At 45.2% G+C, this 26,082-nt stretch overlaps 1 protein-coding gene and 1 pseudogene across 1 annotated transcript in view; both read left to right on the top strand.

Moving 5' to 3' along the window:
• FAM135B (family with sequence similarity 135 member B) overlaps positions 1 to 26,082 on the top strand; it is a 163,038-nt gene that overhangs the window by 43,705 nt on the left and 93,251 nt on the right. The gene's annotated exons all lie outside the window — the stretch shown is intronic.
• LOC116742812 lies at positions 19,723 to 19,820 on the top strand (annotated as a pseudogene).

Here is a 26,082-nt window from a genome sequence, read left to right as displayed (position 1 = left end):
CACCCTCCTGCCACATTTTTCAGGGATGGTCCCCTAATCGATCCCGCATTTAATGCATTTTCTGTGGAGATACTTACACAGCATCAAATCCCAGATTCTAAAGCCGGCTGTGTATGAGGCACAGTTGACACAGAGCTTGATGGCTGACCCTGCTCTCCTGGAGCTCAGGGACTGGGGTGGGGAACCACGGGGTGAGTGACAAGGGCTCAGGAGGAGGGAGGCCCTGGGGGCCCAGGGCTCAGGACAGCCTTCCCTCGAAGGCCCGACTGCTGTCTTCCTGAGTCTGTCTTCTGTGAGCACACCTGACCTCCAGGTGTCCCGACTGTAGGTCCAGGTCGTCAGTGCAAATCTCTCTGTGCTCAGAAAGTGAGCAGAGTCCCGCCACCGGGTCTTCACAGCCTCAGCTGCCCTGCCATCGGCACACCTGCCCTGGTGCTTCCCTCCACGCTGAGCAAGGCTCCTGGGCCCCCTGCCTGCTCTTCACTCAGACAGCAGCACCACCGGCGCGCACCTGCACGGCAAAGCTGCACCTGGGGAACCGCATTTCAGGGAAACACACCTAGAGAAAAAGGCGAGGGAGAGCACGGGCTCCCTGAAGCATAGGCCAGAGATGATACACACACATCAGAGCTGCTTCCCTTGCGGATGGGAGAGAACAATCTTTATCTCTAGAGCACTACACACAGGCTCCAGAACCAGGTGGCTGAGTCCCAGTCACTCTGGGTGACCTTGGGCTTGTTTCTAACCTCCCTGTGCCTCATTTTCCTTCTCTGTAACATGGGAATAGTGATAACAATAACAACAACAGTAGTAATAATAATAATAATACCTTCTTCATAGGGTTGTAAGAATTTAAAATATTAATGCACATAAGCACGCAGAGGGGAGCCTGACATCCTAAGCCCTCAATAAATCCCAGCTATTTTTAAGTTCTATTACACCAGCCAGAGTCAGCAGACTTGGGTGAAATTTGCATGAACTGAAATGTTAGTCCTGATGGGTTTTGCTCATTCGGGAAAATGTTTCTCGGGTGCCTCCGGTGTGTCAGGCACTGTTTCTGGAGCTCTTGAGCCCCCAGATGCCCAGCTACAGATGTTGTCTTCAGAAGCAGTGAACTTCCCATCGCTGGAGGTTTCAAGCAGAGGTTTTCGCGTGGTACGAGACAGCGGCCGATGAAAAGAACATTGTATGAGAGTGTTCATATAGGCAGAGTCATTCTAGTTTTTCTTAAAATGAAGAGACATTATCATGGTTATTATTATTATCGTTATCATTATTATATACTTAGGGATATAAATTAATCCTCAGTGTGGAAGTTGATGCTTACATTAAGCACCAAAGTGCTGGTCATGTGCTTTCTTCAGTTCTGGCTCCCTGGTGCCTGCCAGAGCACCTGGGGCACAGCTGGCTTCACAGGCTTGTTTACTGCCTTAGTGAATACAAGACCAGAGGGCAGAACTTGAGCCAGAATGAAAGGAAGAGGGAGACTGAATACCATACCATAAAAAAAGAGCAAGCTTTTGAAGGCTCAGCGAACAGGTGTTTTTGGGGGGAAGCATTTCAGTTGGGAAGGATGCGATGTTTCGACTTCTCAACAGTCAAATAGTTGTTAAAAAAAAAAAAAAAGCTGATGATTATTTAGAAAAAAGCAAAGTATCCCAAAGAGGCAGGCTAACTTCTTCCTGATTTGGCCAAGGTGGTCACAGAGAATCTAAGAATGGCCCATGCTGTGTGGAATTTGGACGTAAACAACACGGAAGGTGTCCAGGAAGTGGTGGGGAGATGTTCAGGACCCCCTCAAACCACAGCAGAGTTTCTCCCAATGTGGTGCAAGGACCTCCCCTCCCAGGACACCCTAGGGACTAGCAAGCGGCCAGTTTCTTGATCCCTCCTCCCATGCCTCCTAAGTCAGACTCTAAGATATGCCTGGATAAAATACCAAAGAGGAAATTCACATGCGGACGCACAGAGCAGAACCTTGGAATTCTGTAATTGCAGCTAATAAGCTGGTGCTAACGATGGATAATTGGATGATTTAGTCTTCTCCCCTCAGTGACTTAACAGTTACAGGAAGAGATTCTGAAGTCTTAACACCGTAATGTAAAAGACAGGTCCCTGAGGATGGTCCTATGTGGCAGAGGGTCTTTATTCCTGATCTGCTGACAGGTTGCGTTTTTTTATCCAGTGCCTCTGGAAAACAGTGCGGTCATGAAATGAAAAGAAATATTTTCCTCTGAGCTGGCTGAGGCTGATAATAGTAACTGCCGTAAACTGCAGAGGGCCGCTCCTGTTCGGTCCAAACTCTGCTGGATATTCACCCTGTCTTGGGCATAAGCTCTTTTTTCACTGTGAGGAATGATAAAGTCTATCTTGTCCAGTATTCTCACATGGAAAATGAGGGAGTCTGCGTCCCCATTTACATGTGGATTTTTTTTTTTAATTCAAGGGAGCACACAGAGGAAGAGTCAGGTGTATCAGAACCTCTGGTTCTGGGGAGGTTCTGGGAGGGAGGAGGAACATATTTAAGGGTAAAAGTCCTGCTAATGGAGATTCTGTACTCCCCACACTGGGCGCCAGAGCCATTTCAAAACCGCTATCAGGTCTCGCTCTTGCCTTTTTATAGAGTGTCTTCGATTCATGGTGCTATTTATGCGCGCCCAGTAAAAAATGAGGAAAATATTACTTGAGGCTTCACTCAGAGCAAAATTCCCCGACAGCTGCCCAATGATTTGAACACGAGCCATTTTAAAGCAGAGTAGGGTTGTCCTGGAGAGTGGGGTTACTGGAGCAGGCTTTCTCACAGATTGGCTTTCCATGCATCTATCAAATAACCCTTTCTTTCTAAGGACAGCCCAAGATACGAGGATGGATTTATGTGAAAACTGCTCATGCTGGAAAATTAACAGAAAATTCCTATCTTACCTTTACATATCCGTAGGGTATTTGGACAGTTACAGAAACAGAATTTCCCACTTTGTCTTGGTGGCTAATTCTGAAGATCCCAAGGAGAGGCTATGAGGAAACACATACTCTCTGAAGAGCATGGCCTTTTACTCAGAATGTTCTTGAAAGAAAAGCATGAGAGTTTTGTTTCTTTTTATTCCATTAATTTTTTTTTTTTTTGTAATAATACATCCACTTTAAGTAGACAGTGATTTTTTTTTTTTTTTTGTGGTACGCGGGCCTCTCAATGTTGTGGCCTCTCCCGTTGCGGAGCACAGGCTCCGGACGCGCAGGCTCAGCGGCCAAGGCTCACGGGCACAGCCACTCCGCGGCATGTGGGATCTTCCCGGACCGGGGCGCGAACCCACGTCCCCTGCATCGGCAGGCGGACTCTCAACCACTGCGCCACCAGGGAAGCCCAAGACAGTGACTTTTTAAAGACTTTACTTAACATGACCCAGCACGCACATATTCTCAGGGAAACTTTAAGGTAATATAGATGCACAGAGCCATCCAGCCTGAGAATTTTTTTAAAAAATTTATTTTACTGCAGTATAGTTGATTTACACTGTTGTTAATTCCTGCTGTTCTGCAAAGTGATTCAGTTATACATATATATACATTCTTTTTCAGATTCTTTCCCATTATGGTTTATGCCAGGATATTGACTATAGTTCCCTGTGCTGTGCAGTAGGACCTTGTTTATCCATCCTGTATATAATAGTTTGCATCTGCTAATCCCACACTCCAAGTCCATCCCTTCCCCACCTCACCTCCCCCTTGGCAACCACTAGTCTGTTCTCCACGTCTGTGAATCTATTTCGTAGATAAGTTCACTCGTGTCGTATTTTAGATTCCACATACAAGCGATATCATACGGTGTTTGTCTTTCTCTGTCTGACTTACTTCACTTAGCGTGATCGTCTCTAGGTCCATCCATGTTGCTGCACATCAGCCTGAGGAGTTTTCAGTCCATATCCAATGCAATGATCGTTCTCCATCACTCTCAGGACTCAACTCATTTTAGTTCGCCACTGCCAAAGGCTGACCTGCATCACCTTCACACAAAAGCCAGGGTAGTACCTTTTACAGATAATTTGGATTATGTTGGACCGCTACTGAAAGTCTTCTAATGATGATACAGAGTGCTCGATATACACCAGGCACCGTTCTATATTCTTTGCATATATTAAATTTTCTCACTTCTCACAGCTCCATAGGGTAGGTGCTATTATTATCCCCATTTTATAGATAAAGGTGCTGATGTGCACATCCGGGAAGAGGCTGGGGTGAGGTCCCATTCAGGCGGTCTGGCTCTTAACTACTGCATCATACTGCTTCGTGCAGACCGTCGAACAAAGTACAGAGTCCTTAGCAGGTCCTGATTGGCCCCTGTATGGTCTGATCCTTGACTTTCCACTTAAACGCATCTTCTCCCTTCTACCCCATCACTCTTACTCTTCCTTGAATCACCAAGCTCATTCCCAACTCAGAGCTTCTGAACTTAGGGGGTCCTTCCACTGTGAAGTTGGTCATTCCTCTGCAATCTTCACCTAGCTTGTTTTCTCAGTGAATCCAGGTCAGGTCTCTGCTCAGATGTCACCTCCTCAGAGAGGCTTCTTGCCCAGTTATTAAAAAAAAAACAGATTTCCTGTTATAACTCAATTTCTTATTCTGCTTTATTTTTCTTCGCACCACTTCAGCTAGTTTTATTCCATGTGTATTTATTGTCTGTGTCTCCTCTAAGATTTGATAATAATGCTTTCAGTAAATCATCACTGTTTTCTATGTGCCACGAAATAGAATATTTCAAATATGTTACGTATTTATGTGTATGGATTTACTTTATTATCACACCTTCCCTAAGTGATAAGTTACAGGAATAGGTCCCATTGTACAGAAGAGGAAATTCAGGCATGCAGAGCTCATGGACTGGCTCAAGGCCTCCCAGGTAGTGAGTCTTGGAGTAAGGATTCAACCCCAGTGAGTCGGGCTCCAGGGTCTGGCAGGTCCCTACTCCACCCGCAGTGCTAAGGACAGGACTTGTTGCTGAGCATCAGCTGGAGGAATAAATCAGCAGTGTTGATACATGGCCCTGCTACCCACCTGGTCCTGCAAGATGGGCCAGAATTACTCCTTGAACCCCTCCACCAGCACCCCCTCCAGTGTGGAGGGGGTGCATCAAATTTCAAGTCCTATCAGTTGGGACTTTCTCCTCCTTCTCGGGTCTTCCGGGTCCTCTCCAAGCCCACTGACATCACTCTGGTCAGGCTCAGTCTTCTTTCCTGGGCTCGGCCTCCTCCCCAGCCTCACTCGCTTCACATTGCAGCCCTCATCACTCCCGTGGACACTGTAGTAGCAAAATCAGACCTTCAGGGGCTGCCCCGCCGGTGTCCCGTGGATGTGCTTTTAGGATACTGCACGTCATCCCAATTTTACTATTTAAATATTTTCAACCTTTTTTAGAAGAGGCAGTGAACCACATGTTCATGCCATTGTTTCAATGAGTGTTTACACATGGAAGACCCATCGAACAGCACAAAAACGGCATCTACAGTCTATCTGGGTTCAATCCCTGGTTCCACGTCTTTGAAACTGAAACAAGTGCCCAGTGCCTCTGTTTCCTCCACACAGGAAACTCAGGGCTGCTTCCAGGGAAGATTTAAGCTGAGGTCCATTCATGCAGAGTCACCAGCAAATACCCAGAGATTCATGTCAGCACTGGGGATACGTTTCCACGTGGAGGTTCTGTGGGTTTTGAAGAGAAGGCAGCCAAGGACGGCTGGGGCCCCATGAACACCTAGGCTGAGCAGAGGAACAGAAGCTCATGAAGATGCCTGAGGAGGGAAGCCAGAGAACTGAGAGAAGAAACAAGGATGGGACTGTGTTGGAAAGAGGGAGTCTCAGTCCACAGTACCAAACGTTTAGAGAGAGTATTTTTTTTTTTCTTAATTGAAGTATAGTTGATTTACAATGTTGTGTTGATTTCTGTCATACAGCATAGTGATTCAGTATATATGTACGTATACACATACATATTCTTTTTCATATTCTTTTCCATATGGTTTATCACAGGATTCTGAATATAGTTACCTGTACTATACAGTAAGACCTTGTTGTTTATCCATTCTGTATATACTAGTTTGCATCTGCTAACCGCAAACTCCCACTCCATCCCTCCCCCACCCCCTCCTCCCCCTTGACAACCACAAGTCTGTCCTCTATGTCTGTGAGTCTGTTTCTGTCTAGTAGCTAAGTTCATCTGTGTCACATTTTAGATTCCACATATAAGTGGTATCATATGGTGTTTGTCTTTCTCTTTCTAACTTCACTTAGTATGATAATTAGAGAGAGGTTTTTTTTGATACAGCGTAGGAAGCATCCAGTAGCTGGACATTTCTAAGCTTTATCTTCAAGGTCTTTGAAATAAAACCTTTCAAGTTTTCCCCTGACACACGCCCTGGCTCAGCCTGGGCTATTTCCCGTTTCCCTCAGGAAGTAGTTGCCTTTGCTTGTTCTGTGATACCTACCAGATGTGCTTAGCCCACCCCCTCTGTTTTTCCTTGTTTATGTCCTACTGTATTACCAGATCATCACATTCCTTTTCCTATTTACACAAGCTTTTTATCTTCCACGTAAGAGTGACCTTGCTTCTCAAAATCTTCCCATATTTCATCTGAACGTTCTTGGTAATTCTTACTGCTTATTACCATGTATTCACGTTGCATGTGCACCAGCATTCCCACTAGTGTGCAGGCACCCAGAGGTAGGACACTATGCATCTCCCTTTGTCTGTCCTCCCCTTTGCTTCCTTGCTCCTATTTCTCCTTTAGGACTTTTCTTTTTTCTTTTTTTTTTTTTTTAACATCTTTATTGGGGTATAATTGCTTTACAATGGTGTGTTAGTTTCTGCTTTATAACAAAGTGAATCAGTTATACATATACATATGTTCCCACATCTCTTCCCTCTTGCATCTCCCTCCCTCCCACCCTATCCCACCCCTCCAGGCGGTCACAAAGCACCGAGCGGATATCCCTGTGCCATGGGCTGCTTCCCACTAGCTATCTACCTTACGTTTGTTAGTGTGTATATGTCCATGCCTCTCTCTCGCCCTGTCACAGCTCACCCTTCCCCCTCCCCATATCCTCAAGTCCGTTCTCCAGTAGGTCTGTGTCTTTATTCCTGTCTTACCCCTAGGTTCTTCATGACATTTTTTTCTCTTCTTAAATTTCATATGTATGTGTTAGCATACGGTATTTGTCTTTCTCTTTCTGCCTTCGCTCTGTATGACAGACTCTAGGTCTATCCACCTCATTACAAATAGCTCCATTTCGTTTCTTTTTATGGCTGAGTAATATTGCATTGTATATATGTGCCGAATCTTCTTTATCCAGTCATCCGATGATGGGCACTTAGGTTGCTTCCAAGGACTTTTCTTGAAGTCCATTTCCCCCAGGAAGCCTCCCCTGAGCTGGCTGAGTGCTGGTGCTTTGCTTTGTGGCAGTCATCATGATATGCACGTATTCCTGTGAAAACCACTTGACTTGTCTCTTGGTCCCTGCGGCCTAGAACTCAGTGAAGGTGGGGATCGTGCTGTTATGACTCCTTTCCGTTCTCAGCGTGTGGCCCAGTACCCAATGCCGGGTACCCATCAGGGACAGCACTCATGTGCTATAGATAAGGAGACATTGCCTCTAGAAAATTGTAGCCCTGAAGGTTCAGTGTCAAAGTCACCGTGGGAACCTGCATGCCAGGTTCTTAGACCAGTGCCCTTCCTACTAGACTAGACTTTTCTTACCTTGGAGCACAGTCTGAGAAACCCATCCCCTGGGAGCCTTTACTGTTTTTGGGTGTCAGTCTTCCTTGGGCTTGTGCATTTGAGGAGTCTGGGCAAAGGGCTTCTAACCAAAGGGATGAACCAGCCTTCCTGGGATTTTAGAGTTGCATCAGGAGTTGTGAGGAACTATTGTGATCTAAATCTTTCTGGTTAGTTCACTTTCATTGAGAAAAGACTCCAAAGATCATTGCCTTGAAGGCATTGAAATAGGAACCAGAGAAAATAGACTTAAGTGCAAAATACGTCAGAGTTTTAGGGCCAAAAGGAACTTTAAAGATTAAGTGACACAGAGCACCGAGGTGATCTCCCTGTGCTGTGCGGCTGCTTCCCACTAGCTATCTGTTTTACATTTGGTAGTATATATAAGTCCATGTCACTCTCTCACTTCATCCCAGCTTACCCTTCCCCCTTCCCGTGTCCTCAAGTCCATTCTCTACATCTGCATCTTTATTCCTGTCTTGCCTCTAGGTTCTTCATAACCTTTTTTTTTTTTTTTAGATTCCATATATATGTGTTAGCATAACAGTAATTTTCTCTTTCCGACTTACTTCACTCTAGAGGGGTGGGATAGGGAGGGTGGGAGGGAGATGCAAGAGGGAGGGGATATGGGGATATATGTATACATATAGCTGATTCACTTTGTTATACAGCAGAAACTAACACAACATTGTAAAGCAATTATACTCCAATAAAGATGTTAAAAAAAAAAAGAATGTACCACTAGGCAACATGCAAAAAATAAATTAAAAAAAAAAAAGAAAGATTAAGTGGAAACCTTACAGACCCAGAGTCATTAAATGAATTGACCGAGGTCGCTAGTCAATGGAAAAGCTGCTATTTTCATTCAAGAACTTGAAATCTAATGAACATTTTCACGATAAATGATTGTTTTTGCTCCATTATGAAAAAGGCCCTCCATTTGCAGTTTGAAGAGTCAGAAATACATTTAAAATTCCTGAGTTTTAATTTCCCCTGGGGAAGAAGAGGCCTGTTTTTTGTTGTTCAACCAAATGGCTCAAACAGCATGAAGCTCTAGCATGGTAAGTGGCAGTCTTGAAGCAGCTGACTTTTTGGATTCTATACTCCCTTTTTCTGTCGACAGTGACCTAATTTTCCTTGGGAAGTGTCCCTCTTCCATCCTCTCAGCGGTGTGGCCTATTGATTCCCAGCTCTAGGCCTGGCTTTGATGGGCTCAAGCAATCAGTATATGCCTGGGCCCTGGACAAGGACCTCCAAGGAGGGACCTGTCTTCTCTCTCTAGCCTCCTGGTTATTGGGGTGCTAGGATGACAATTCTGAGACTGCTGTGCCCATGGTCCCATTGTATGAAGAGCCTTGGGATGTCTACTGAGCAGTCAAAGGGATGTGGAGAAAGAGAAAGCAGAGAGGCATTCAGGGTTTTGAGTTTCATCCCTTGGCCAAGGAATCAAGCCATACTTGAAGCTAGCGCTACTATTGGATTGAGAAGTTTTCTTTCTTGTTGAAGACAGTTTGAACTTTCTGGCCCTTGGAACAGCTGTCTCGTGAATACAGATGTTTAATAAGAATTTCCTTAATTCCTCTTAATTTAAAGTGAATGTCCTTGAAGACTAGAGTAGACAGTCTGATGTCTCATTCTTACTTTAAGAATCACTGATTTCCTTCCGTAAGGACCTGCCAGACACAGGTTTCTCCACCAACAAGATTATGACCCCCCCAGGTTGGGGAATTTGATGTAAGTCTTGGTCACGTCCGTATTCTCCTGCAGCACTTGGCACAAGTGGGCACCCAGTAACAGTGCGTTTAATGGATGAATGAACAAACAATTTGTTTCCCACAGGGTTCACGGGAGCTAATGGTAGAAGAGAGACTAATAAAGGAATCAACATTAATTGGCCATCTCATTAATTTGCTGCATAAGTAACACCATTCTGTCATTTTAACAATTTCAGTATTTTATGAATTGGATTGCATAAGTGATCTATGACTAAATTCTCCTTGAGCACGTTACAAATCAGGCTCCAAATATTTTTGCCCACTATCCCATCCCCAAAGAAACCATGGCTAACTTGCGGGTCTACGTTCTCTGCATTTCATTTCGTGTTCTACTCACCAAGAGATAATGGGTAGATTTTATTTTCTTCTTACTTTGACAGAGTCTGTTCACATATGCAGGTGGAGACCGAGGTGTGCTGTGGTCATCTCACACCCGCGCCTGAGAGTTGACTGTGTGCATCTCTTCTCGGGTTTGGTGACTTCGTGTGGGTAGCTTGAAACTGGCCATGGAGGGGGTGGAGGACTGTTTGCACCAGGAAATCAGCAAACGTTACAGATCACTTCTGTTTGGAAGACAGTTTTTAGACTTGTGCTGGCACGCCACTGTTCGGGGGGCATTTGCACACAATGACAACTCAGACAACATTGCTGTGCCGCCTCCTTGTGCGAATGTGTGAGGACCTGCTCTAGATGACAAAAAGCCCTGTTGCTAAAGCATCCATCGGGCGTGCAGATGTGCAGATTTAAATGAAAGAAAACTGCCAGAAGGCGTTTCAAAGTTCCAGTTCAGACTTCCACCAGCAGTTCATGAGGATATTTCCCTGCACAAATCTAGTATCTTGTTTTGTCTGCCTTTCCCTAATAGCTTTCCTTTCATGTGTTTATGAGCTATTCTTATTTTCCCTTTTATGAGTTTCCCATTTACAACCTTTGCTGCTGTTTTTGGACGATTTGCTCCTTATTGATGTAATTTTGTCTCCTACCTCCTGCCAAGCACAGCTTTGCTCACAATTCCTTGATGTATCGTGTAGAAAATATCTTCTCCTAGTCTGTAGCTTGTCCTTTATCTTTGTTTTAGACAAAGTCATGCTAACCTTTGGAGTCTGATGTTTCAAAGCTTTTGCTTCTCAGCTTAAGTTGAGCTTTCCTGTCAGTCCTACAAATGGGGATGTATTCTTCTCAGCAATCTATGGTTATAGTCAACAGTATTCCCAGTTATAGCTGGGGAAACTGAGGCTTAGGGAGGAACATGGTGGGACTGGGATTTGTATCTGGGTCTGTTTGGCTTCACCATCATTTTCATGTGAGCTGGTGTTCCATGCTGCTAATGGGGTGCAACCTCAGGGGTCCCGTATCAGCAACTCCACACACCTCCCTGCTGGCTCAGCCTGCCCTGGATCTCCATCTGATAATTGGATGTCTTTCACTCACATAGACTTCCCCTGCCGGGATCTTCTTGTCACTCACGTGGTTCCCCTGAGCTGGCCTTAAAATGGCACCAGGTCAGCTCTCCCTACAGATCTCATGTCTGGTCCATAAATAATGTCTCCTTTGCCTCAACAAATTCTGAATGTCTAAGCTTATCCCAATGCATTAACCTCTCTCCTGCATGGAGTGGCCTTAACTTTTTGAGAAGTCAAACATGCACTGGTCCTCCAGTCCCCGAACTGGAGAGATCTGTATTAAGCTGTTTGGGTAGGCCCTCCATGCTTGGATGAGAGGAGGTGACACCTCTTTTCTCTCCTCCTTTGGAGGTGGTGTAAATAGAGACTGACTTCATAGCAACAGCTTTCTCCAAACATCTGTATGCTTGTTCTCTCTAAACCTCTTTCTTCCCTCTCTACCTGATGCCATGTCACTCCTCTATCTAACTGAGGAATTTAGAGTCGTGGTTCTCATCCACTCCCTTTGTGAGCCTTGATTTTGAGTCTAGCCCTTCACATTGGTTTGTAGGGTCTGTTGTGGCCACTGTCAAACTTCAGTTGTCATAGCCCATAAGATGCCTCTTCTCACCTTTAGGTCATACGCTTCCCGCACCCCAAATTAAGTGTGCCATATTCCCTTCCGTTTCTCTTTTTGTAGCATGTATGACGTTATAACTGAATGATTACTCGAGCATTTCTTTCCCCCCCCTTACCACAGTGTAAGTCCTAGGAGGACAGAAACTTGCTTACCGCCATGACTCACACACCTGCTATCACAGCTTTGTCACTCAGTGCTGAGGTGCGGAGTCCATGGACTGATGGATGGATGAAAGAATGAGTAGGTGGATGACAAGAATTTCACATCACTTCCAGACCTCACTGAAAGATGCTTTCCCTTTCATCTAAATTCTGTTTGAAAGCTTCAGCTGAGCACACGCTCTCCAGTATTGATTGCCTTGGTTTAGAGCAGTTTTGGTCAATATTGTTAAAGTTTAAATTGCGATAAAAGTCATGACTCCTGAAAATGCACGTTCTTGTTTATCTTCATTGGAGTCAGTGCACTTTGCCTCAGCCTTCTGAAATAGGTACCAGTGGATGACCCGTATTTCCATGGATCGGTAGCAATGGCACTAATACATTTCTATTCATATTGCAACTGACGTACCAGGCACTGTGCTAGGTATTTTGTAAATACTGTTTTATCAATTCTCACAGCAGTCCTTGGAGACAAGTATCTCAGTTTCCATCTTCAAAGGAGGAAACCATCTCAGAGAGTTTATAAATCAGTGGAGTCAAGGAGTTGGGTGTTTCTGAATCATTGCCACAATTACACTGCTAGTTTTGTTTCAAGTGGATAACTCGTTTGATGATTTTTTTTAATGATCAAATGAGAAGGAAATGATTTTTTAAAGATATTAAAAAGTCAGTAGGTTAGAGACTTTATCCTTTTTTTCAAACCTAAAAATATATATTTTAAAATTTCACATTCAACAAATATCTATCAAGCAGATAGTTCTGTTTGAGCAAAAGGAACCTGTCTTTCACAGAAGACTTGGTCTAACGTAGGAGATTATTCAAACAGTCAAGGTCATTTTTACACCAACTAATATCACAGTACTCAGAGAGATGCCTTGTGTTATGAGGGCTTGTAATCATGGGTTTGACAAGGTTTAGGGCGATGAGAGAACATTCTCTGGGGAAAGAGATGGGTGAGCAGAAGTTGGCATGATCCACAGGGAAGGGAAGGGCCACTCCAGGCAGAAGGAGCGGCATGGGCAAAGGTGATGCAGTGACAAAAGGGGGACGACAGGCCACTGTGGCTGCGGAAGAGTGAACAAGGGAGCCTGGAACAAGATGAGGATAAACAGGGGCAAATTGGCTTTGAGGACTGTATTAGGGCAAAAAAGTGTTTCCTGTATCCTAAAGGGAATGGAAAGATACTGAAAGATTTTGAGCAGGGCAGCAGCTTGATTCTATTTGTGTACTGAAAATATGCTTCCTTGGAAATATTGTAGAGAGACAGACCAGAAGCAAGGTTGAGCAGAACGAAGGCCATTGAGCCGTCCAGGTGAGAAGCCAGGTGAGCATGGGCAGGCTTGGTTGGTGGTTGAGATGGAGAGCTGAGGGATCACACTCAGAAGGCGGAGGGAGACGGTGACTCAGATTTCCGGTTTACACGACAAGGTGGCTCATAGAGCCATTTACTCAAATAAGGAATGTTGGAAGAGAAACCAGCATCTTAGCTGTTTTTTCCCCCTCTAGTGGTGGTTTGAAACATGCTAAGTATGTGCTGCCTCTGAAAATCCAAACAGAAGATCTCAAGTAGGCGACTGGACTTCAAGGTCTTGAACGTAGAGGAGAAGTCTGGGTTAGACGCATGGATTCATTGACCGGCTATGTACTGCATTCCGTTTTATGTACAAGGCTTGGAGAATGCATAAAACAGACCAATTTAGTGCTCTCACTGGGCTTACCTTCTGGTTGGAAGAGAATACAGTCAGTATGACTCCAGCAGTAACTTAAGTAAAACAAACCGCTGTAAGGGAGGTGGGGAGTGACACTGAGGGCAGCAGGGAGATGACTTTGATAAGGAGGCAGATGAAAGCTACCCTAGAGTCAAGAGGAAACTAGTGGAACTTGATTTCACAGAGGCCACGGGAAGGGGATAGTTCAAGGAGGAGGCATTGACCGACATTGCAGAAAGTTTCTGAGAATTCAAGTACAACGTGCATTAAAACTTGCCTGGACATCTTAGTGACAGCTAGCGCATTCATCACCTTGATAGGAGCTCTTTGGGTGGTGATAAGGGTCCAGAAACTAGATTTTGGGGGCACTGAAGTGTGAGTAAAATGATGAAGAAATGGAGACAGCCAGTAGAGGCATTCTTTGGGTAAGCGTCACTGCTCGGGCAAGGAGGGAGAGAGAGAGAGTGATAGCCAGGAGGGCTGAGAGTTTTGGCTTTTGTATGTGTTTTAGTCCTAAGGAGAGAAAATTGACTTCGCTTAAAAGCCATTGGATATATATGGAATCTAAAAAAAAAAAAAAAGGTTCTGAAGAACGTAGGGGCAGGACAGGAATAAAGATGCAGATGTAGAGAATGGACTTGAGGACATGGGGAGGGGGAAGGGGAAGCAGAAGTGGAAGCTGGGATGAAGTGAGGGAGTGGCATGGACATCTATACACTACCAAATGTAAAATAGATAGCTAGTGGTAAGTAGCCGTATAGCACAGGGAGATCAGCTCAGTGCTTTGTGACCACCTAGAGGGGTGGGATAGGGAGGGTGGGAGGGAGACGCAAGAGGGAGGGGATATGGGGATATGTGTATACGTATAGCTGATTCACTTTGTTATAAAGCAGAAACTAACACACCATTGTGAAGCAATTATACTCCAATAAAGATGTTAAAAAAAAAAAAAAGCCGTTGGGAAGGATCTAGTTCAGGAGAAGTTAAATACGTAAAATAAAGAAGGGAAAATCATTGCAGTCATTAAAAGTTTACTTTTTCTCAGCCCCAGCCATATGGCTGCTGAGATGAACTACATGACTGAATCCCAGGAAACTCAAACAGACATTAAATAATGAGAAGGGGCTTCCCTGGTGGCGCAGTGGTTGAGAGTCCGCCTGCCGATGCAGGAGACACGGGTTCATGCACTGGTCCGGGAAGGTCCCACATTCCGTGGAGCGGCTGGGCCTGTGAGCCATGGCCGCTGAGCCTGGGCGTCCGGAGCCTGTGCTCCGCAACGGGAGAGGCCACAGCAGTGAGAGGCCTGCGTACCGCAAAAAAAAAAAAAAAAAAATGAGATGAGGTGTGATCACGAGGCATGTGATACCGTGGCAGCCCAGCATGCAGTGGGGGAGACCGACTCTGCCGGGATGTCGGAAAGGAGAGCTGTCCCTGTCTCCTGCCCCCAGCTCATGCCAGGTGGGTGATGGCGGCTGTGGTGCACATCAGCAAGTTTGCACGATCACCTCTGCGCCAAAGTGGAGACGTGCAGAAAAATGAGCGTGAGAGAAGAGGCCATCTGGTTATTGAATCTAAATCTGCAATAATTGATTCTGAGGACACAGGCCTAGGTGTGCATTGATCTTGGAGCCCACTGGCCAAGCCTTGGCTGACACCCAGGCAGGTGCTGCTGCAACTTTCAGATGCTGTTTATAGAATTTGCTCGGACACAAAGGCATTGAAACAGCCTTGCAAACAGTCCTTCAGTGCCCCAGTGAGCACCAAGGGAGGCCGTCGAGGGGCAGGAGGAAGAGCCCTGGACTTGGAGGCTGGATTCTGGGTTCTACTGCTAGTTCTGCCCTTAGGCTGGATTCTCCATCTTCTTGAGCCTCCCAGTCCCTATCTGTGAAATGGGTTTACAGAACTATGTGATTTCCTTTTAGCTAGTAGTCCCCACGTGGATGTGTGGATTCTCAGACTTAGAACAGTGGCTCAGATGAAAAAGGACAATTTGTCTTCCTCAATGAGGACTCCGTCTACCTTTGGAGGTAACCAGGCTCATGCTCTACCTGTTACTTTGCCAGAGTATTGAGCACCTGGTTTATTCAAAGCACTCACCTAGGTCACAGGAAAGACACTCAAATGACCATCCTATCGTCTGTGCTTTCAAGTAGCTTGTAGAACGATGGGGGAGGGGGTGGGCATGTGGGTGAGGATAAGGTGATTCCGAGCTGAATAAAGTAGAAGGTGGAATACACACAACAAAGGTGTGAACATGGATAAAGCGCACCGTTAATAATAAGAATAACACCAATCACTGTCTTATCTAACTTTCACGATAACGCTTTAGAAGAAGAGGTTTTTATGGTTAGTTTACACATGAAGGACATTAGGCTCAAAAAGCATAAGTAATTTGCAAGTGGAAAAATCAAAAACACTAATTTGAAAAGATGCACGCACCCTAGTGTTCATAGCAACACTATTTACAATAGCCAAGATATGGCAACAACCCAAGTGTCCATGGACAGACGAATGGATGAAGAAAATGTGAGATATATATATATATATAATGGAGTATTATTCCACCATAAAAACAATGAAATTCTGCCATTTGCAGCAATGTCCATGAACCTAGAAAATATTATGCTTAGTGAAAGTAGTTAGAGGCAAATACTATACTATATCACTTCTATGTGGACTCTAAAAAAAATAATACAAACAAATGTATACAGCAAAACAGAAACAGATTCACAGGTACAGAAAATAAACCGGTAGTTACCAGAGGGGAGAGGGAAGGGGGGAAGGGGCAAGATAGGGGTATGGGATTAACAAACTATTTTATATAAATAGATAAGTAACAAAACTATGCTGTATAAAACAAAGGAATTATACCCATTATCTTGTAATAACCTATAATGGAGTATATACTATATACTATACTTCAATCATTTTCTTTAAGAAGACTAAATGAAAAAATGTAGAAACAAATTACGAGTGAATGGAGAGTCTGAACTTGAATGCAGAGCTGATTTCAGAGCCTGGGCTACTTGTAACTACAATGAACGGGAAAATCTCCATGAAGGGGTGACATTTGCAAGGAGACACAGGCTTTTGAGATGAGGATGAGGCTATCAATTCATTAAAAGAATATTAATTGTGTTCTTTTACGCCAGGCTCCTTGCTAGAAGCTAGAATGCGGTGGTGAGTGATGGATTCTGCGGGCTCAGAGGAGAGTCACGCAGAACTGCAACTGCACACGGCAGGTGCTCTAAGCCAGCTGCTGCAGACTGCCCTGGGGTCAGAAGAGGGAGCAGTGATCTGCCTGGGCCGTTGAGAGAATGTCCGAAGAAGGGACAAAACAAGCAGGGTCTATGGTGAATGAGAAGAAGAAGGCTTAGTGGGAAAAAGGTCATAGGAAAAAGAATCTTCAAAGAATATTCATAGATTACCCACTTCGAGCAAGCACCACGCTAGGACCTCTGAAAATTATCAATACCATAATCTGTATTAGTTTTATTAGCTGTTAGTTCAAATCAGAAATGAACTTGTATTCGACATGGTAGAAGTCGCTATTAGCCAGTAACTCCCTCCCCCCCAAATAATTAAGAAAGTAATTAGAACATTGAAAAGTAGTGTTCATTTTAGCGAACCATAGACATTGCTTCCTGTGATCTAATTTGGTACTCATGACAATACCATAATTAGAGATTATAGCTGCATTTTACAGAAAGCAAAGTGATGAACATCACGTCCTTGTAATAGGGAAAGATTGAGACACTAACCCAGACCTCTTAGCAGTGCCCCTTCCCCCCAAGTCCCAGTGGTCTAAACAGTTCTCTGACATTCCTCACGCCATCTAGCTGTATCTCTGTAATTGACCAAACACCCATGGATCACCTGTGATGCGTTATAAGTGCACAATTCAAAAGGTGAAACTGTTGCAGGAAATCATGACATTTATTCATGGGAAGAGAATGATAACGGCCTTCTTCAAGAACAGGGACTGTCTCACGTCCGCAGATCCATCACGGACCCTGGAATTCTCAATATTTTTGATGAATGGGGTGTAAGTGTGTTGAGGGGTGTATAGTCAGAAATGGAGCATCTTCCGAATGCTGAGTGAACGTGTAGGATCCACATTCCCTCTAGGCTGCGACTGTCAGAGAAAGCTGCTGAAGGGGAGAGTGAAGTTGGCCAGGGAGATGGGGAGGGAGCAGATCCTAGCTCAATTCCTCAGGGTCCTACTCCCTGCGGTGTCAGCGCCACGTGAGTGGGTGGTTGCCAAACACTCCAGCTGTGCTGAGACTGGTCCAGTTGTAGGCTGGAGTTAAGAAGTTCAGATCAAGGAATATCTCAGTTGGGTCAGGGCATGGGGTAGACACCCTTGTGTCCTGCATTTGCTGTGTGGGAAGTTGAAGGTCAATTACTAGGTTCAGCCACTGCCAGGTCTGAGTCAGGGTGACCCATCAGAGTCCAGGACTCTAAGGCATGCAGACCAGCTTTGAGAGCCTGGGGGTATCTAGCGACGGAGATGGTTTGTGTTGGAGAGAGGAGAGCTGCCCTGGGGTAGTTTCCAGGTCCACGCACAGACGCACAGCAGAAGGACAAGATGCTGATGTGGGGAAGGGGGAAGTAGCGGCTGCAAGGCCACCCATGTCCTGGAGGACAGGCGCTCAGGTTCCTCTGGGCTGACACTGAGTTTAGAGGGAGAAGGAGTGAGATGAAAGCATGGGACTTCTGAGGGGCAAAAAAAAAAACCCCCTCTAGCTGCAGGGACAGGTCTCAGCAGAGAGGCTGGGCTGCCCTGCACGTGGTTTGGAGAAACCATGTTCATTTTACCGAGGGGCGATGTTCAGCCAATGCATCTGGTAGGGGCGGTTGTCAGGGTAGCCACTGCCCTCAGATGCCTAAGCTGCCCCTCCACTGGCCAGTTAACCTGGTCCCTCTCCCAAACCCTCGCATTCCCTGTAGTCCATAAATAAAGGATTTGCGTCTGGCACAGCAGATGGCCTCCAGGACACGGCTCATCACTGTGCTTGGCACGCATTCTGATTGGTGGGTACCTGTGCTAACCATTTGGGGTATGTGTCCTAACAGACAGGGGTGTAATAGAGGAAGGTGAGGCATTGGAGGAGAGTCCAGGTGAGAATGGCCTTGACCGGGGGGAGCTCCACTCATTCACGGCTTGGGGAGGGGACAGTGGTGTGTTCAGCTCTTGGAGAGAGTTGGGGCCTGGGGCGCAGCTCTCTCTCTGGACTGGTCAGTCTTGGCTCGGCCATGGCCATGGGGCGGATCTTCTGGAGGGGACTTCCGTCTCTGTGGAAGAGAAAGAGTGACCACCTGTTCTCACCTACTCTCGGCACTCCCTGATATTTTCCTAGCAAGTCACAACTGGCCCCTACATTCTGTGGTCTTCCATTAAGGCCAAGTTCACCTTGGGCTGGAGAAGGGCTCTGTGCTCCTTGGAACGTGCCAGGCCCGTAACTGGGCGGGGATGCTGCAGCTCTTACAAAGATTTGATTAGCTGCAATTGTGCTATACTTAGTTCTCCTTGGGAAGCATATGGCCGAGGCAGATGGCTCGGGAAAGTCTGAATCACATAAACAGGGCTCTTTGCCTCCCATTTGCTGGGTCTGATGACTTTTGAACAGAATGGGTTTCAGAATTAGAGGGTGGAGCCTTGCTTATACCCCTCTCAGAAAACCCCAGGCTGTATATTTCAGGCATACTTAGCACTGGCTGTGTGTAAGGGAACAGGAGAGGTGTGGATTCCGGGTCATCTTGAGGACATAGCAGCAAACAGATCCCTGAGCGGCAGGCTGCTGGAGCCCAGATTCAGTTCACTTCCACAAATGTTTATTAAACATCGTTGCCAGATTCTCAGTGATCCGACCACTTGGAGCCTTGGTCAGTCATGCGTTTGGTCAATATTTGCCTGACCTAGACTTCAGGAAAAGACCTGGCTCTGTGCTAAACCCTCACCTAGACTACAGCTTCCAAACTGGTCATTTAGGGCCAGTTCGACCATAGTAGGTAATGTAGATTTTATGCTAAATGCAGTGGGGGGAGGGCGGTGATGAAGTCTGCTTTATATTTTATATGAATAGACTAAAGAGTAGTCATAGTAGAAGGAGAAATAAAGTTTTCCATATGCTCTGTTGAGAGAAGATTATGAAGTGACCCAGAAGGGATTCATCAGAACCGCGTTTTGAACGTAAACCCACAGGATTTATGGATTGGGTGAGAGGGTAAGGGAGAAAGAGGAATCGAAGATGACCAGGAAGTATTTTACTCTCTGTGGTTGAGAGATTGGGGGAGGGTGCTCGCTTTGGCAGCACATATGCTAAAATTGGAATGACATTAGCATGGCCCTTGTGCCAGGATGACACGCAAATTCGGGAAGCGTTCCATGTTTTTTATTCACTTTGTTATAAAGCAGAAACTAACACACCATTGTAGAGCAATTATGCTCCAATAAGGATGTTAAAAAAATTTATAATACCTAAAAGCAACAGGAGACTAAACAACAAAATTAGCCAAAAAAAAAAAGAGTGCTGTAAGAATGATGTAAAAAAAAAGTGATATAAAAATGAGGACCATTTTTCTTCCATTATTTACCAATAATAAAATAACAAGAAATACTTGATTAAAAAAAAAAAAAGAGAGAGACTGGGGGAGGGACACAACCGAAGGTTCTATATTGGGTATGTAAGTTTATGGTGTGGATTTGACATCAAAGGAGTAATGTCGAGTGGGCGAGGGATCAGGTCCACTCAGGACAAAGGTGCAGCTGGAGTCAGGCATTTGAGGGTTCTCAGCTTGTGAGTGGCGTATAAAGTCTTGGAAACAGCAAGACGTAGATGGAGGTCTCCAACACAGAGGTGGGAAGAGCAGGAGGAGCCATCCCAGGGGGAGCAGGGAGGAGAGGGAAACCATGAACGTAGCTACTTGCCATCAGCAGGCAGGTGGGGAGCGGGAAGGGGAAGCTGGGACGAAGTGAGAGAGTGGCATGGACATATATACACTACCAAACGTAAAATAGATGGCTAGTGGGAAGCAGCCACATAGCACAGGGAGATCAGCTCGGTGCTTTGTGACCACCTAGAGGGGTGGGATAGGGAGGGTGGGAGGGAGGGAGACGCAAGAGAGAAGAGATATGAGGATGTATGTATATGTAGAGCTGATTCACTTTGTTATAGAGCAGAAACTAACACACCACTGTAAAGCAATTATACTCCAATAAAAAAATGTTAAAAAAGTAAAATTAAGATATACAGTGTAAAAAAGAAAAACAAACAAAAACAAACAAACAAAAAAATAAGGAATCTTCTTCTTGCCACCCTGGTGAGTCAAATCATTATTGCCATTTTCGTCTGTGAACGAACTAAGGCTGGGAGAGTTAACATCTCACTGAAAGACTCCCAGCTATAAACAGGGAGATTCCTGAAACACTGTCTTTCCAGGCAGTGCCCACTGCCCTGTGCCAACCCTGCTGTCTTCCCAGGTCCAAGAAACAATTGAGGACTCCCTTTCCACTTCCCTCGAGAGTTCTGCTAGCAGCTGCTAGAATTCCACCGTGGATAACGTTTCATCGTCACGTCAGCTGCACGCTTCTCTCCATCCAGCAGTATATTCACTGCCATTTCTCTGAGACCACCTGTTAAATGTTAGACTCTGTGCCCAGTGCACTCCTAGGTCATCTCATTCAACCCTCCCAACCTTTGAACTCCCATCCCCAGGTCACAGGGGCGGAAACCCAGGTTCAGACCAGGTAAGTTCCTTGTTCACAGGTGCGTGGTGTACAAATGGCAGAGCCCTGAGGAAATCCGTGTCTTTGAACTCCAATCCATTTCTTGTCGTTACAAAAGCGTGAGGGGCAGGGCCATGGACTGGACTCTATAATTAGAATACAAATGGAAATACCTGAGACTGCACAGGGGTTAGGACCGATCGGAAGGAAGCCCAGCAGGGGAAGTCTTGGGCGACTGGAGTGTGTTAGAGGCGGCCCTCTGGCCTTTTACTTTTGAAATTACATAGCAGTGCACATTATTGGCTAATAAAGTGTTATCAAGTGCTAGCCTGACTGGGCTCACTCTAATAGGTAGGTGAAAAGGGTTTATAATTAAGTAATTAAGGCCACTCAGTGTTGATGGGAGGATGCTCACGGCTAAATTACATCAGCAGCCCTTGTTCATTTTCAGGAATTTAAAGGGTATTTTTCTCTTTCCTGTGTTCTTTGGTTTAGTTGCCCTCCTTCTGCAGGCATGAATTCTGCCAGGCCACGGTCTCTGCTTCGTAACTCGAGTTTTCTTGCAGACTAAGATAGGAGTCAGACGTCCTGGGAACTGGAGCTTCCCCCCAACATAGGGAACCTTCCAAAAATCATCCCTTTGTATCCCTGCCTTCATTAATAACTAATTAATTGACTGATTCAGTGTGTATTTGAGTGAGTATAATACACGAGGCCTGCTGTTCCATCATGCTAGGACTTCAGTTCTTTTTCTGTGAAACAGAAGTGACGGAGTATTGTGAGTGCGCTGAGGAGAGAAAGAAGCTGGGAAGTATTGCGCTAAACACTGCAGGCTATAGCCCTTCTCGTTGCTGTACCGTCACCAGTGACTGGTATTATGTCTAACATGGTCCACGGGGTCGTTTAGTTAAATAATAAATGAGTAAACAGACTCAGAGATGAAGGAATGAAAAGAAGCACATGATTGGAGTCACCGTCTACTGTTGATACATTTGTTGCTGAGGATGTAACTTAACCCAATGATCCTGAGTTCCCTCATGAGGGAAATGAAGACTGTCATACCCAAGGTCAAGTGAGATAAAGAATATAAAGTGCCTGGAACTCAGACGAACCAATCCCGGGCTAGCTTTTGTAGAGCAACGTGAAATGAGCCAGACGGTTTCGAGTCTGTTGTATCTTTACAGAGACGTGACTTTTCTTTTTTTTTTTCTTTTTTTTTTTTTTTTTTTTTTTTTTTTTTTTTTTTGCGGTACGCGAGCCTCTCACCGCTGTGGCCTCTCCCGTCGCGGAGCACAGGCTCCGGACGCGCGGGCTCAGCGGCCATGGCTCACGGGCCCAGCCCCTCCGCAGCATGTGGGATCTTCCTGGACCGGGGCACGAACCTATTTCCCCTGCATCGGCAGGCGGACTCTCAACCACTGCGCCACCGGGGAAGCCCAGAAGTGACTTTTTCAAACCATAGAGTTATAAGTAACAACATCTGTGCCCAAACCCAGTTTGTTGTACAGGATTTGCTCCCTCCATTAAAACTGTTAAAGTAGCTTATATAAGATGTTTTAAATAATGCAGTGTATCTGGAAAGCTGAGAAATTCGTTCAGACGAGGAGAAGTCTGTGGAGGTGAACAATTAAGGGACTTCTCATCCCTACTCCATGGATAGATGTTCCAGACAGGAGCACCCTTCAAGGAACCCTATGATTGTTTTTGTTTTGTTTCATTTTCGTTTACTTTGTTTTATTGAAGTAGAGTTGATTTACAATGTTGTGTTAATCTCTGCTGTACAGCAAAGTGATTCAGTTTATATGTGTGTGTGTGTGTGTGTGTGTGTATGTATCTATATAGACATACGTACATACATTCTTTTTCGTATTCTTTTCCATTACGGTTTATCACAGGATACTGAACATAGTTCCCTGTGCCATACAGTAGGACCTTGTTGTTTATCCATCTTGTTGTTTATCCATCCTGTTGTTTATCCATCTTGCTGGTTATCCATTCTATATACAGTAGTTTGCATCTGCCAGTCGCAAACCCCCACTCCATCCCTTCCCCACTCCCCCTCCCCCTTAGCAACCACAGGTCTGTTCTCTATGAAGGAACCCTATGATTGTTGATGACTGAATCTGTTTTGTTTTGTTCTTTTTAACCTATGACTTGATGCATAGCAGGTGATTCATAAGAATTTAATGAATTAATATATTTTATAGCAAAACACATAGAAACATATTAACCTGGAGGTATGGTTAAGGCTTACACTCATCTCTATGGGCACTAAAACAAAATATTTAATATTCTACGTACAGAGGGTCAAGTAGAAAGTAAGAAGAACATTTGCTTTCTTTCAAATGGCAAAATAAAAGTGACAACTAAAATGCAGCCCTTTATTGACGTATCATCCGTCTGATACGCTTCAAATATTGAAGGTGCCAGTATGTTCACAACTCTTTGGATATTCCACAAACGGGCTTGTGTCTCTAAATGCCCTGTTGGCAGACGTGCCAGCATGCCTCCCCCATCTCATATTGTCCAAGAAGCTCTGAGATTCCACAGTGGACCCGGGGTCCTTTTCTGAATGCCAGGCTAGGAGAAAACTGGGTTGCTTGGTCCCTTGCTCTGGGCTTCTCGTGGCCGTGCCGGTGCTCTGTTGAAGGTGATTCTCTAGAGTTCCGAGAAGGCTCGTCCGCTCACGGGTGAACTTGCTTCCACAAGCATCCCTACGGACCTCGTGGGCACAAGCCTCGGAACCCCAATGCCATTGCTCTACAAAGCACAGCCTTTGTGCCAGGATAGATGGGTCCACAGAGCTTTTCAGGTCACCGTGTAACAAAATCAGCCTTCTGCTTACAAACCCCTTGCCCGTGGGCAACGTCCAGAGTCATCATGTCAGGCCCCATCTTTCTTCAAAGTCCTTCTACTTCCAGGAACAAGCTTTCCATGCCTGATCCACACAGTATGTTAATACCTCCTACATCAGGAAAAGTCTGTCCCAGTGTAACAGACCTCCCCAACTTCCAAACTCCAGAAAAGGTCATCAAGATCTTGGTCTCTTTGCTCCCAGAATTTCCTCCTCTCTCGAAGCAGACCGTTCCACCTGTACTCCTGTGATAGGGTCTCCAGGAAAGGTAGCCGCCTTGATGGAATCGCAGAAGGTCACGCCACACCTGTCTGCCCTGGCAGAGCGTGTGCAGCGGCCTTACCAACCCGACAAAGCTTATGTGATACTGAAGGTCATTCTGCCCACTCTCTGGAAAAACAGAACATCTGCTTCAGGTGGCTTTTTTCTTCTGCCTACTCTTTGAAACAGTGAGAAACAATAATAAACCTTGGCTTCAAGGTGACTTCCTGTCCTTCCTGTTCCTAGAAATAGCCAGACAGTTATCTAGTGTAAAGAGTCATCATCATTATCCTCTTTATCTTACCAGGAAATCTGCTTGGGTTTTGAGAATTTCACAGTTATACATACACCTCTTTAGTTCTCATCTCATCTGAGTCTGACGTTCATCACGTAAAATAAGCTGGGCGTGACTCTTGCTTCACTTAAGCTCCTATTTACTGTCCTGCCCAAGGCCACATAGCCAGAAAGCAGTGGGGCAAGTCTAGGACACCTGTTTTTGCTTTGCTGAAGGAGATCCTGTTCTAAACCATATAAACTCCAAGGTTCTGACCTTGAGTTGCTCATAATCTGACCTGGCTTTTTCAACTTCCATGAACTCTCATGTTTTGGAAGGTTCTCCCATATAAATGTGGCCTGGGTTCGAAGAAATGCTGTGATAGCTTCTTAGAATCTTTGTTTTCAAATAGCCCAGACCTCACCCAGCCGTCCTCAGGCCTGGAGGGCTGGAAGGGGTCCCCCAGGGTTTTGACTGCTTAGCGCAAACCTGATTCTCTGGGGGAGCTCCTGTGTACTGGCAGAGCCATGACCGTGTTCCCAGAGTGGGAGTGAGATTCGGTCTACAAGTCAATGCCCGTGAGAGCTCCCCGGCTTGGACTCTGGGGTAGAGGGTCCATGTCAGATAAGCAGCACCTGTGCTTTGTAATCTGCGCTCACAGAGCCCTCTGGGGCTGGAGGGGGCTCTCAGCAGAGGGAAGGTAACTTGAGTTGTAAGCATTTAGAGGCACATAAGATATGCAAAGTATTGGTATCAGTCATTTGGGGGGAAAGAAACAGCAGAACCTAAAAATTTTTTACTCTTGCTTTCTGGTTTGAAGTTCCAGATTAAACTGTTTGGACAATGGGAGCCACTGAAGAGGTGTCTCTCTCATCTGCTCTGCTCCCTTTTTTCTACTGCCCTCCTCTTCCTTCTATCCCCTTCTCTTGCCCCTCCCACCTTCTTTCCATCAGACTTGTTTTCCCTCAAAGTTCTAACTCTCCTTAAAGATACTCATCCATGGTATCAACCCTGACACATACAAAAGAAGACAGATATTTAGGAAGACAAATCTACACCTTCTCATTGGACCACTGGTCTGGTCTCCAAACAATAAGTAAAAACAGTCTAAAGATAATCTCGAGGCTTATCCATGTTGCTGCAAATGGCATCATTTCATTCTTTTTTAATGGCTGAGTAATATTTCATTTTATATATATATATATATATATATATATATATATATATACACCACATCTTCTTTATCCATTCCTCTGTCAGTGGACATTTAGGTTGTTTCTGTGACTTGGCTATTGTAAATAGTGAAGTAAGTCAGACAGGGAAACACAAATATATAATATCACTCATATGTGGAATCTATAAATGAAGTTATTTACAAAACAGAAACAGACTCACAGATTTCAAAAACTTGTGGTTACCAAAGGGGAAACAAAGAGGGGGATAAATTAGGAGCTTGGGATTAATTTACACACACTACTATATAGAGAGTGGATAGCCAGTGGGAACCTGCAGTACAGCACAAGGAACTCAAGGTTCTATA

This window comes from Phocoena sinus, chromosome 17, assembly GCF_008692025.1.
Source record: "Phocoena sinus isolate mPhoSin1 chromosome 17, mPhoSin1.pri, whole genome shotgun sequence".
Lineage (NCBI taxonomy): Eukaryota > Metazoa > Chordata > Mammalia > Artiodactyla > Phocoenidae > Phocoena > Phocoena sinus.
The sequence above is the reverse complement of the archived record's forward strand: the minus strand, read 5'-3'. Positions and strand labels throughout refer to the sequence as shown.